Source organism: Sinocyclocheilus grahami, unplaced genomic scaffold (assembly GCF_001515645.1).
Source record: "Sinocyclocheilus grahami isolate Dianchi unplaced genomic scaffold, SAMN03320097.WGS_v1.1 scaffold512.1, whole genome shotgun sequence".
Lineage (NCBI taxonomy): Eukaryota > Metazoa > Chordata > Actinopteri > Cypriniformes > Cyprinidae > Sinocyclocheilus > Sinocyclocheilus grahami.
In genome coordinates this window covers 998681-1012931 of record NW_015505691.1, presented here as the reverse complement: position 1 = coordinate 1012931, position 14251 = coordinate 998681, and the positions used below count along the sequence as shown (strand labels likewise).

Genomic DNA, 14251 nt, shown 5'->3' with positions numbered 1-14251 from the left:
CATGTGGATTTACACAAACTGAGAAAGTCAAAAAGTGTTACTTTGTGCCCCGCTCTCCCCTACCTCTGTAAATAAATAAAATATAAATTCACATCTTGCGCACTTTAATACCCTTTGAATGTAACGTGTACGTTCCCTTGGAACTGGAATCATGGCGGAATTTCATGTGAAGTCCACTTCGCAGGGCACTTACGGTCGAATAAGACAACGCATGAATGCTGCCTGAACAAGAAATTACTGAAGGGAAAGTGTTGACTGGTGTCACTGTCTCGCGAACTCGCCGGCGGATCTCCACCAAATTCGGGGATCCCTTCAGCTCGAGGAGCCCTCTCGAACGCCACCCTCCGTGCGTCGGTAGCCCCCCGGGATCGCTAGATCAGTCGGCACCAGACCGCGAATTTAACCACCCGTAACTCCCGAAACCTGGGGGCTATCCACGCGGGGGTGGTTTCATTCGAAAGATGGCCTCGAGACGTACACTCGATTCACGTTCGAGAGGGTTCCTTGAGCTGAAGAGATCCCCCGAATTTGGTGCGGATTTGCCGCGCCGTTACGGAGATATGGCCGTTCAAAGTTCCAATGGTTTTCCATTGACTTAAGCTTTAAAGCGTTTCATCCAGGTCGCCAGTAGCAAACAATGGAGCGCGCTCTGCTGGACAAACTAAGTTATTACACCATTTCAAGCATTTTATCTGCATTATATGTTCTGTAAAAAAAAAATTCATATTTTATATTATCGGCATATTCGCCGATACCGATATATCGGTGACAGGCTCATATCGGTCAATAATATTGGCAAAGCGATATATCGGTCGGGCTCTAATTGTAATAGTATGTGCTTTGTACTGTAATGTTTCCTCACCAGTGAATGAGATTTGAGTTAATCTGATAGCGTAGCATTCAAACTTCCACCAACGCCATCTATGCACGTTTGTGTTTTGGAGGAGGCGTGGCTTTGGAGAGTGATTTGCAGGGAGGGTGGGTTCTTATGCTTTCAAAAACACTGACACAATGAGCAAGTAACAATAATATTCTCAATAACATATCGGTTTACTGAATAATTAAGTCAATATAATTCCTTAATTTACCTTTGTAAAGAAACCTCATTCTCTGCTGTCTCAGATGACATTTTTGTCCTCTGTTGGCCACCATAGCTTCTCTATGTGCAATTCACAACCTCGCCACTATAATGTACACACTGCACCTCTACATAATTAAGAACCATTTTTTTGCTCATCCAAAACATGTCCTGATCTGTGATTCAAAATTAGCGGTGGCTATCAAAATCAGAAGAACGCCTGCCAGAAGGGCTACCAGGGATTTTGAAATTTTCCAAGACTTGGACATTTATTGTGGATATGGCTATACAAATAAATATTGAATTGTTTTTTCACTAAATGTTTGGATTTGTGAAATTGTGCACTGATTTTTCTAGAATAACTTTTGCTGCTGAATTATCCGCTAACGTAGTTTATAATATATTTTTGTCATAGATTGAGTATACATATTTTTTCAAATGTATTTGTATTTTATTTTTCTTTATTATGAAATAGTCTGTATTCAGTAGATTGTGAAAGAGTGATTATCAGTTCCACACAGGGATATAATAATTCTAAATTGATTTATATAAAAAAAAAAACTGGTATCGTAGTGGTATCGGCCAATACTGAATCTCAGGTATCGGAGATGAAAAAGGTGGATTGGAGCTAGGGCTGAAACGATTCCTCGAATACCTCGAGTTACTCAAATACAAAAAAATCATCAAGACAAATAATTTGTCATTGAAAAACGAGGCTTCGTTTAGTCCATTTACTGTAACTACACACGGAACACAGTGTTTCCCCACAGATCATTATTACTGATGCACAACCCGATAAACGCTGGACCAGACCATAGACTGTATAAAAACAGGGACCAGCCTTTAAAAAAAAAAAGCGTTGGACATATTTAAGACCGTAAATCAATATGGTGGCTAGTTATAATGTCCCTACGTTAGCTATGTTTTGTGAAACACTAAATGCCATTGTGCATAAAAATACCACAGAAAGATTAGTCAATAATCACACGAAGAGTGCCAGTTTTCACCTCTAAAATCAGCATGATTACAAAGGTGATTTTATTCAACAGTTCAATAAACAAGAAGGTAATATTATGAGACTTACGTTTTAGACACTATATTGCCTGTTTTTGCTTTCTTTTGCCAACAAAAAAATTCCAAACACAGCCACAGCGCTCTGTGCAACATGACAGTGTTTCGTTCCTGAATGAATCAACCATTTAAATTATTCGGGTTAATCGCAATGACTCACTTCTTAATGGTGACTTGCTGCCACCTGCTGGCGGTTTTAATTTCACATTTAAAGGGGTCCTATTATGCCTTTTCACTTTTTTAATTTTAGTCAGTGTGTAGTGTGTATGTTTGGACATAAAAAAGATCTAGAAAGTTACAAATTTCAAAGTCCAATCCAAAGGGAGATATTTAGTTTTTTAAAAATCCATTTTCAAGAACTACAGCAAACGGCTCGTTTGGACTACTAGGACCCCTTTAAAGTATCTTTTCGTTTTTATAATCATTTTAAATATCAGTATTCAATGTTTTGTGTTTAAAATAACAAAATATTATTTATGCATTTGTAACTGCAGGTTAAATGCATTCATGTCCCTCTGTGTGGGAAATTCATCCCATGCAGCTTCTGTGATTCCTCTGCATTGCAAAGATGAATTTTGATACTGATATCATTTGTTTGGTAACAGCCCAAATGTATTTTATTCTAATTGACTGATTAAATGTAAGAATTTGACTCAAAAGATGATGCACACTTTTAGAAAAAAAAGACTTTATAAAGGTAAAAATGCCCATAAAATGTAAAAATTTAAACTTATTGGAAAATATTAATTTCTATCACTGCTGTGAACTGATAACCACACAGAATATAAAGAATATCAAAAACAAGTTTTACACACACACACACACCAGTACGTATAGGGACATTTAAGAGGGTTTATTCTCCAAATAACTCTAATTTCATGTTGCAGAAAAATGTGTTTAAAAATTGTGTATGGTCTCTTGTTCTTGTTCCGAGCTACCTTCCTGTCCACTGATTTTTGCCTCACAAAAGCCACAAAGCCTTCCAAGAAGACAGTAAAGGCTTATGTCATGCTTGAGCTTTAGTTAGGCTGAAACTTGAAAGTTCCGTTGCACGACATAAATGCAATGTTTAGGTATTATTATTTTTTTTATTACTATTATTTTGATTTATGCCTTAGTTTTAGTTTGTACTGTTTACCTTTTTTAAAGTAATGTGAAATTGATTTTTGTATTTTTATTTTTTTGATATATATTTTGTATTTGCAATTTGGCAATTAAATACATTAAATTAGTTTAGTTTTCACGGTTATTAATGTATGCAATTTCAGCAGTAAAAATGTAAATTTTTCTAAAAAGAAAACAAATTAGTTGTTTATTTTAAGTGATCTATCTTATTATCTCTTGTATATTTAGTATTGCTCTTTAATTAAAAAAATGACTTATTATGCAATTAATTGATGGAATAATCTGTAGATTACTCGATTACTAAAATAATCGATAGCTACAGCCCTAATTGTAGCATCCCTAGGTTCTGTGGTACGAAAAGCTTTCTGTGCAAAACTTAATTTTTTCTTTTCTTTTTTTTTGCATATTGGGTTGCAGTAGTAGTTTTGAATTGACAAAACCAAACCAATCAAATACAGCTTTTTGGTACCATGACGCTGATCATCAACTTTCTCTGTTAACTCCGAGAAACATGACACATAAAAGTGACATCAGTAATAAACAGCCACCTGCCTTGAACCTGAGTCAGTGCGATTCACTACCAAAAGTTAAAAGATTGAAAAATATGAAGAATTTAAACATATTTAATGTGAAATTGATTTTTGTATTTTTATTTTTTTTATATATATTTTGTATTTGCAATTTGGCAATTAAATACATTAAATTAGTTTAGTTTTCACGGTTATTAATGTATGCAATTTCAGCAGTAAAAATTTAAATTTTTCTAAAAAGAAAACAAATTAGTTGTTTATTTTAAGTGATTTATCTTATTATCTCTTGTATATTTAGTATTGCTCTTTAATTAAAAAAATGACTTATTATGCAATTAATTGATGGAATAATCTGTAGATTACTCGATTACTAAAATAATCGATAGCTACAGCCCTAATTGTAGCATCCCTAGGTTCTGTGGTACGAAAAGCTTTCTCTGCAAAACTTAATTTAGAGGATTTTCTTTTCTTTTTTTTTGCATATTGGGTTGCAGTAGTAGTTTTGAATTGACAAAACCAAACCAATCAAATACAGCTTTTTGGTACCATGACGCTGATCATCAACTTTCTCTGTTAACTCCGAGAAACATGACACATAAAAGTGACATCAGTAATAAACAGCCACCTGCCTTGAACCTGAGTCAGTGCGATTCACTACCAAAAGTTAAAAGATTGAAAAATATGAAGAATTTAAACATATTTACACAGCAGGATGAAGAGCTGTTCATGTAAGAGGACAACTTGTATGTACACTACTGTAAGGTCCATATACTGTATATTTGGACACTGACACAATTTTCATAATTTCAGCGCTGTATGCCACCAGAACAGAATTAAAAATAAAACAATCAAGATGAAATTAAAGTTAATTTAAAGCCTTAAAGATTTAATTTAAGGGGTTGAACAAAAATATAACAAAATGTTTAGGAATTACAGCCATTTTTATACACAGTCCCTTCATTTTCAGGGGCTCAAATGTAATTGGACAAAAATATAATCATAAATAAAATTTAAATTTTTTATATTTTGTTGAGAATCCTTTGCAGCAAATGACTGCCTTAAGTCTGGAACTCATGGGCATCACCAGAGACTGTGTTTCCTCCTTTGTGCTGCTTTGCCAGGCCTTTACTGCAGCTGACTTCAGTTGTTTTTTGTTTGTGAATCTTTCTGCCTTTAGTTTTGTCCTCAGCATGTGAAATGCTCAATCGGATTGAGATCAGGAGATTGACTTGGCTATTGCAGAATATTCCACTTTTTCTACCTTTTTTACCTGGGTTGCTTTTGCTGTATGATTTGGTTCATCGTCCATTTGTACTATAAAGCACCGCCCAATCAACTTTCCTCCATTTGACTGAATCTGGGCAGACAGTATATCCCTGTACACTTCAGAATTTATCCGGCTGATTCTGTCCTCTGTCACGTCATCAATAAATACCAGTAACCCAGTACCACTGGAAGCCATGCATGCTCATACCATCACACTGCTCCACCATGTTTCACAGATGATGTTGTATGCTTTGGTTCATGAGCTGTTCCAAGCCTTCTCCATACTTTTTTCTTCCCGTGATTCTGATACAGGTTGATCTTAATGTCAGCTGTCTAAAGAATGCTTTTCCAGAAGTGGTCTGGCTTTTTTTAGATGTTTTTGGCAAAGTCTAATCTGGCCTTGTTTGCACCTTGTGATGAACCCTCTGTATTTGCTCTCGTGAAATCAATCTCTTGATTGTAGACTTTGACAGTGATACATCTACCTCCTGGAGAGTGTTCTCTTTCAAGGGAACTTTGAACTGCGTCCTCTAGGGGTCGCTATGGGGAATGCCTCGACGTGACCCGTGTCTGAAGCATACATTCAAAACAACAACAACATGTTGGATCCGTGTCCGTGTTATTTGACACCTGATGGCACACATGATCTTTGCGTCGTTTCTTTGGGCGAAGAGCACACACGCGATGTCCTCGAGGGGGCAATCTGCGTCCACTGCAAGCATTTTTCAATGAAAAAGCTCTGCTCTCATCTGTCTCTCTTTTCGAGGAAAGAGGGGCAGCCGTCTGCTCCCCGCGTTTCAGGACCCGCCGCTGCTGAGGCACTGAGGAGAATGAGTTTGTGGGGGTCGCAGGCGGATCTGGCCGATGAGTTTAAAGAGGGGCTTTCCCTCTCACGCTCGTCGGCCACGGACGAGAGTGAGCTGCTGGATGATGATGTTGATGTGATTTCCCTAACATCATCTGATCCAGTGGCCAGTGCTCTGCTGGGTTCTGCCCAGGAAGAGCAGAAGATGTCTGAGGGGGTGAAGAAGTTGAGATTGAGCCCGCCCAATTCTCCTGCCCTACGTATGATGAGCTTTTGGAGGTTATGGAACGCGCCACGGCGAGGCTTGACTTGCTGTGAAAGCAAGCCAGGAAGATGGCACTGCGAGGTCGTCTCAACGAGCATTGTCTTTCTGACCATAGCTCCCCAGCTCAAGTGAGCCTTCCTTTTCTTCCTGATCTCCATACGGGGATCGAGAAGGAATGGACGAGGCCGTTTTCCTCCTGCATCCATAGGTTCCAGCATACGAGTTATGCCAACATCAAGGGGATGCGTGAAAGTGGCTATGAGATTATGCCCCCTATAGAAGAGACGCTGGCTAGCTATCTCTCTGTAGGCGATACATCCTCTCTCAAGGCTCCTTCCTTGCCATCTAAGCCCCTTCAGGATACATCTCGCTTAAATGGCAGGGCATACGTAGCAGCAAGTCAGGCTGTCGCTTCGTTGCACACGATGGCAGTGCTTCAGGCGTACCAGGCTGATCTGCTGAAAGACCTGGATAAAGGGGAGGGCCTTTCCCCTGACGAGGTAGCTGAGCCGTGCCGCACCATGGATCTAGCTCTCCGTGCTACTAAGCAGGCTGCCTCTGCTATGGGCAGATCTATGGCGGCCATGGTAGTAACGGAGAGACATCTGTGGGTGAACCTGGCAGATATCGGGAAGAAAGAGAAGAGCTTTCTCCTCGATGCTCCGGTTTCGCCTCCCAAACTTTTTGGTACCTCCGTCGAGAAGGTGGTCGAGAAGTTTAGGGAGGCGAAGGCGCGCCCAGCGGCCTTCAAAACCTTCATTCCATGAAGGTCCAGGTCTGAGCCCGAACAATGCAGTGTTAATTTAGTTGACGAATAATTTTCGTCAAAATGTTGGTCAACCACATTTTTTCACTGACGACAACGAGACAATAACAAACTAAAACTCTTTTTGAATGACAAAAACTATGACGAAAATATATTGACATTTTCGTCAATGAATAAAAACGAGACAAATGTTAGGGAGGGATGAGTTGGGAAGAGATTCTTTCAATTTCAGAACGAATCTGCTGCATGGTTAGGAGGTTAGATGCGTACATATGAACCGGCGGAACATAAGCTAAAATACATTTGCTGCACGTCACATAAAACGTTCAAAAATTTAAATATGTGGAAGTAAGAGAAGAGCAGACATATAGATAAATCTGACGATGCAAGAGAGAACTAATTTCGGTCCGGGTTTCTGAGCGCAGACACTGAAGCATACACAAACAGAAACACGTCTCACAGCGCGCAATAGGCCTACTCTTTCACATCGCATGAACAGAGAATTACACACAAAATTGTCAGTTTTGACGAGTATTCACGTAAACACAGTTGATTACGTCTTAAGTGAACATAAACAGTAGGGATAACGTGTCTCAGTACATTGTAGCTGTGCATTCGGTTTTTAAGGGACAGCAGCCTAATTTAGTTGCTATTGTCCGAAAGAAAGACAGAAAATCACTCACTGCTCTTGACTGAAAAACTTTCTAAACTTATTTACAGAAATAGGTCTGCTTGAAAGAATCAAGAATATGGTAAACAAGTTGCTATAAAGAATGCATAATTAGCCTATATAACCATTGGCATTTCATTAAAAAGAAGACAATGTCCTTGTTCTTTATGAGAAGTGGTTTTATTTAATTTTAACATAAAGGCATGTTGTCACTGCAGTTAAATCGGTGTCTATCATGATAAAACCTTAATATCAAACCTATATAATGAGTTTGGAAATTTTGGAGAAATGCTTAAAGGGGTCATATGATGCGATTAAAATTTTTCCTTTCTCTTTTGAGTGTTACAAGCTGTTGGTGCATAAAGAAGATCTGTAAAGTTGCAAAGACTAAAGTCTCAAATCCAAAGAGATATTCTTTATAAAAGTTAAGTCAACCACGCCTACCTAAAATGGCTCGTTCATCTGTGGGTGAACCTGGCAGATATCGGGAAGAAAGAGAAGAGCTTTCTCCTCGATGCTCCGGTTTCGCCTCCCAAACTTTTTGGTACCTCCGTCGAGAAGGTGGTCGAGAAGTTTAGGGAGGCGAAGGCGCGCCCAGCGGCCTTCAAAACCTTCATTCCATGAAGGTCCAGGTCTGAGCCCGAACAATGCAGTGTTAATTTAGTTGACGAATAATTTTCGTCAAAATGTTGGTCAACCACATTTTTTCACTGACGACAACGAGACAATAACAAACTAAAACTCTTTTTGAATGACAAAAACTATGACGAAAATATATTGACATTTTCGTCAATGAATAAAAACGAGACAAATGTTAGGGAGGGATGAGTTGGGAAGAGATTCTTTCAATTTCAGAACGAATCTGCTGCATGGTTAGGAGGTTAGATGCGTACATATGAACCGGCGGAACATAAGCTAAAATACATTTGCTGCACGTCACATAAAACGTTCAAAAATTTAAATATGTGGAAGTAAGAGAAGAGCAGACATATAGATAAATCTGACGATGCAAGAGAGAACTAATTTCGGTCCGGGTTTCTGAGCGCAGACACTGAAGCATACACAAACAGAAACACGTCTCACAGCGCGCAATAGGCCTACTCTTTCACGTCGCATGAACAGAGAATTACACACAAAATTGTCAGTTTTGACGAGTATTCACGTAAACACAGTTGATTACGTCTTAAGTGAACATAAACAGTAGGGATAACGTGTCTCAGTACATTGTAGCTGTGCATTCGGTTTTTAAGGGACAGCAGCCTAATTTAGTTGCTATTGTCCGAAAGAAAGACAGAAAATCACTCACTGCTCTTGACTGAAAAACTTTCTAAACTTATTTACAGAAATAGGTCTGCTTGAAAGAATCAAGAATATGGTAAACAAGTTGCTATAAAGAATGCATAATTAGCCTATATAACCATTGGCATTTCATTAAAAAGAAGACAATGTCCTTGTTCTTTATGAGAAGTGGTTTTATTTAATTTTAACATAAAGGCATGTTGTCACTGCAGTTAAATCGGTGTCTATCATGATAAAACCTTAATATCAAACCTATATAATGAGTTTGGAAATTTTGGAGAAATGCTTAAAGGGGTCATATGATGCGATTAAAATTTTTCCTTTCTCTTTTGAGTGTTACAAGCTGTTGGTGCATAAAGAAGATCTGTAAAGTTGCAAAGACTAAAGTCTCAAATCCAAAGAGATATTCTTTATAAAAGTTAAGTCAACCACGCCTACCTAAAATGGCTCGTTCCAACACGCCCCCACATGTCTACGTCACAATGTGGGAAGATTTGCATAATGCCGCCCAAATGTTCACGCAAAGAAAGAAGGCGTAACTTTTATTCTCGATGTAGTGTTGCTGCCGCCAGGTCGACAAACAAACGCTGTGTGTTTCGTCGTGAAAGCTAAACTACTTTTTTTGGCCTTCCAAATGAGGACGATATCCGCTTCGTCATGCCTGGAGCTGATCCGTGCTGGTCGCTGAGGAAATACATCAACTTTGCGCTGTGGATCGCCAGATCGGCTTTCACCATGGACAAAGCGGAGTCCAGTCCAGGGTCGTCACATGTGGTTGCCGCAAGCCTGCTGGATGCTCCTTCGTCGAATCCGCCGGCCGCGCCGTTCTCAAGCCCGCCTGCCTCTGCTCACTCAAGCTGGCCTCCGCTCACTCAAGGCCACGGTGTGTGATGCTGTTTCGTTATGAAAGCGAAACTACTTTGTTTGGCCTTCCAAAAGAGGACACGACTAGAAATCAGTGGTTAAGTTGTATTTACAACACTGTTCCAGAACAGTTTAACCCAAATATTCAGATGTGTCCATCACATTTTATGGAGGACTGCTTCCCAATCCTGGGAAAGTAGACTACAATGCCGGCTGTTCTGACTCACAGACTGTAAGTGCGTTTTTTTATATTTAAAGAATTTGCCACTGACAATTCAAACGCGAGTTTTGAGCAGTGTAGAGTAGCACTTGTAGTTTGTCATTTCTCCGATTACAAATGCAGACATGGTTTTATGTTTATGCGGCGAGATGCAACGCATAAAAAGACAGTATTTATAATCCGTAATTATGTCCCCACTGGATGCAACAAATGTCTCTGAGTTTTAATGTTTATGTCTCGTCGCTCCGGCCAGACAGGGCATCACAATATGGTAAGGGACGTAACATTTCCGTCACACGCTTGAGGTATTCGGCCAATCACAACGCTCTGGATAGACCAATGAGCTTTGTAAAAATCAACGCGTTTCAGAAAGGCGGGGCGTAGAGGAGAAACAATAATGTACAGTATGTGGAAAATAATGTGTATTTATATCTTAAACCGCATAAACACATTTCATTACACCAAATACACAAAATAATGTTCTTTTTAGCAGCATCATATGACCCCTTTAATAAACGCATTACACTGTAATGTACACCTGCGGGTGGGGCTAGGAGGAAGCGCGAGTTAAAGGGAGGTAGGTAAGACATGAGGGAGGTGATCCAGATGAGGCGTTCTCAACTCTCTCGTCCAGACCAGAGTAAGACCTAAACATCTACTCACCTCCCTTGGGGGGTTTAACATCTGCCCTCATCTTCCCCTTCCTAAATTCCCCTATAACCACCAGGTCAGGTAGGAACATCCTGTGACTGCACTGCAGTCTCTTATGCTGGACCTATGATGTTTTGGTTGGTTCTGTGTCTTACATAGTAACCACCTTACTGATGGTCCAGACTCGAGGCTTCTTCGGGCTTCGCTTCTTGAACAGAGCTCATGCATGGGAACCATGGTGAGTGAGTACGATCCATTTTGAATAAATGTAATCGCTGGTGGTAGTGTGAATCCTTCTGCTAGCCTTCTTTGCAGTGTTTCTGGGACCTGTGTTTCTGTCCTTGTCTAGGGTAGGTCCTCGGTGAGCACCCCCTAAAATCCACGCTGTGGTAATTTCACACGTCAAGCATTTTGCGTTCTTTCTAAAAATCCTGTATGGTAGGGGTTATGCTCTGCGGCTTCGTAACCTTTCTTAGAGTCGGTCAGGCCCCGGTTCCACCTTGGGCACCACTCTACCTATGTATCCTCAGTGATACCTACTTTAACAGGGTGTTGCAACTAGGGGTCTGTTGAGACCGTTCCTTCAGCAAGCTCATGCAGAGCAAGCGGTAGCCCCCTTGGGTGACAGGCCAAGACCTAGTTACGATTCTAGGCGCTTGGTCGTATCCCCTTAAAGGAATCTGTTCCTGATTCCAAGCCTTTGAGCTCTACCCTAGGCCCAGGAGTCCTGGCCCTAACAGGTAAGTTTATAGGGTATGTAGCTTAGGCCTTTGGCTGTATAGAATAATGTCACTGGCAGCCGTCCCAGGGGCAACTCCCTTGAAGCTTTGGTAGAGTTGGTACTTAGTGCTCGCCTGTGGTTTGGCATACACTCCCCTCAGCATGGAGGTGTGGGTATACCGTTCCCCATATCGACCCCTAGAGGACGCAGTTCGAAGTTCCCTTGAAAGGAAACGTCTCGGGTTACATATGTAACCATGGTTCCCTGTGTAGGGAACGAGACACTGTGTCCTTTAGTTTCCTTGCCATGCTTCGGACACAAGCTTCAGACGAAGAAGCGGATTACCCCGGCGCCACTTTATACTGTGGTCGCACCGGTAGTGATGTCATAAGCTGTCGCCAGCCAATGTGTTGTTGTTTTGAATGTATGCTTCAGACACAGGTCACGTCGACGTGTTCCCTATAGCGACCCCTAGAGGACGCAGTTCGAAGTTCCCTTGAAAGGAAACGTCTCGGGTTACATATGTAACCATGGTTCCCTGTGTAGGGAACGAGACACTGTGTCCTTTAGTTTCCTTGCCATGCTTCGGACACAAGCTTCAGACGAAGAAGCGGATTACCCCGGCGCCACTTTATACTGTGGTCGCACCGGTAGTGATGTCATAAGCTGTCGCCAGCCAATGTGTTGTTGTTTTGAATGTATGCTTCAGACACAGGTCACGTCGACGTGTTCCCTATAGCGACCCCTAGAGGACGCAGTGTCTCGTTCCCCAACTCAGGGAACCATGGTTACATACGTAACCTGAGACGTTCTTCACTTGGCTGGATGTTGTGAAAGGGTTTTTCTTTACCATGGAGAGGATTCTCCGATCATCCACCACTGTTGTCCTCCGTAGATGCCCAGGCCTTTTTATGTTGCTGAGCTCACTAGTGCATTCTTTTTTTCTCAGAATGTACTGTTGAGTTGGCCACTCATGTTCCTGCTATCTCTCTGATGGATTTGTTTTGTTTTTGAAGCCTAACAATTGTCCGTTTCACTTGCATGGAGAGCTCCTTTGACCGCATGATGTGGGTTCACAGCAACAGCTTCCAAATGCAAATGGCACACTTAGAATCATCTCCAGACTTTTTTCCCTGCTTAATTGATGTAGAAATAACGAAGGAATAGCCCACGCCTGTCCATGAAAACAGCTTTTGAGTCAGTTGTCCAATTACTTATGGTCCCTTGAAAAATGGGGAAGGTACATATTAAAGAGCTGTAATTCCTTAACCTTTCCTCTGATTTTGATGAGAATATCCTCAAATTAGAGCTTTAAGCCGATATTCATTTTATAACTGTAGCTTGAATACGTTTTGTTCAGTAGCTAAAATGATAAAAATTGTGCCTGTGTCCAAATATATATGGACCTTGACTGTATACATGTACAGAGGCTCAAATCTAAGCTTGTGTAGTCATGTTTAAAGCTTTATCTATTAATTCTGAAGCTCATTTATATCACATATTATCTGTGTGTGTGTGTGTGTGTGTGTGTGTATTAGGGCTGTGCGATTATTCGAAATCGAATCGTGATTTGAGACATTGCGGTGCGATGTGGACGCGATATTACTCTGTTCCAGAGCATATGCATGCATGACTGCCAGCCTTGAGTGGCAGCCTTACTAACCAATAGAGTGAGAGCACCTCCGTTCTCCCCAATCAGCACTGCTCTAGCCAACTGCGTAAACGCCCACCATTAAAGAAAAAAAAAACAGAAACCGGGGGAGAGAGAGAGTGTGTGATTATGGCGTCTACAGGGTCAGATCGATAGTTAGGCAAATTAATACTAAAGAAAAACGTATGTAATATGAGATTACTTCGGCTTCGAAATGACAGACGCCAAACAAAAAAGGTAACGTTAATTTGCAAGAGCTGTGTCACTGTGTCATATATATTTATATATATATATATATATACAGTGCTTCCCATACATTGATTTATTTGTGGCAGCATGCCACAATACCAAAACTGACCGCCACAAATAGATTTTCCAAAATGCTTTGACTTTGTTGAATAAACATGAGCACTGCACGTTTCAAAATCGAAACCCGGTGCGGGTGTTTTTATATCACTGTATTTCTGAAGGAAACCGACATGTCTTCAGAACATTTTGGATATCCTTTTCATTTCATCTAGCCTGTAATGCCTGATAAATCAGCGTTTGTGAGCTCAATGCTGCTTTAATTACAGCCGTTACCAGGGAAACCGCTATCTCTTCCACTCTAAAAGTGCCTCCTGCTGGCAGAGAATGAGTTTGCATATATTCTGCCACAAATCGAGTCTAAGTCTGTGGGAAACACTGAGATATATACACACACACACACACACACACACACACACACATTTAAAATAAAAGCTTAATTATTTTTTTTGGGCTTGTGTAGTGATTAAGGGCATAATAATTATATAAATTATATATATTAATTATTAATAAATAATTATCACTGAAAGCCATACAATTTTATCTTTAAAAATGTAGTGCCCTTGAATTTAGAGCAAGAGAAACTGGGAGTGACTTTATTGTGTTAGAGATGTCACGTTGCTCGAAGCTGATTGGTCACTACCATTTGAAATCCCATTTGTGTGCCCAGACTGATGCATCTATAAAAATCTGATTATAATCACATTTTAAAATACCCTTGAATCAATTTGAAGACAAAAAAAAAACAATTTCATGTGCTTGTTTGCTTTTGCTGTCTAGACTTTCAAAAAACCAATATAGATAATATCTGGATATGCAAAAAATCAGATTTTTGCTGACCATCTGAATAGGTCTTTTGTCTAGACTATTTACACTGTTAAAGCAGCTTCACAAATTGCAGTAAAGGCCAAATTATTCTTCAGACTTGAGGTGAATGCTTGGCATATGCGTGAAAGCTTCTGT

At 40.3% G+C, this 14251-nt stretch overlaps 1 protein-coding gene across 2 annotated transcripts in view; it reads left to right on the top strand.

Moving 5' to 3' along the window:
• The window catches only part of LOC107554772 (zinc finger protein OZF-like), a 28358-nt gene that overhangs the window by 11817 nt on the left and 2290 nt on the right, over window positions 1–14251 (top strand). The window lies entirely within an intron of this gene.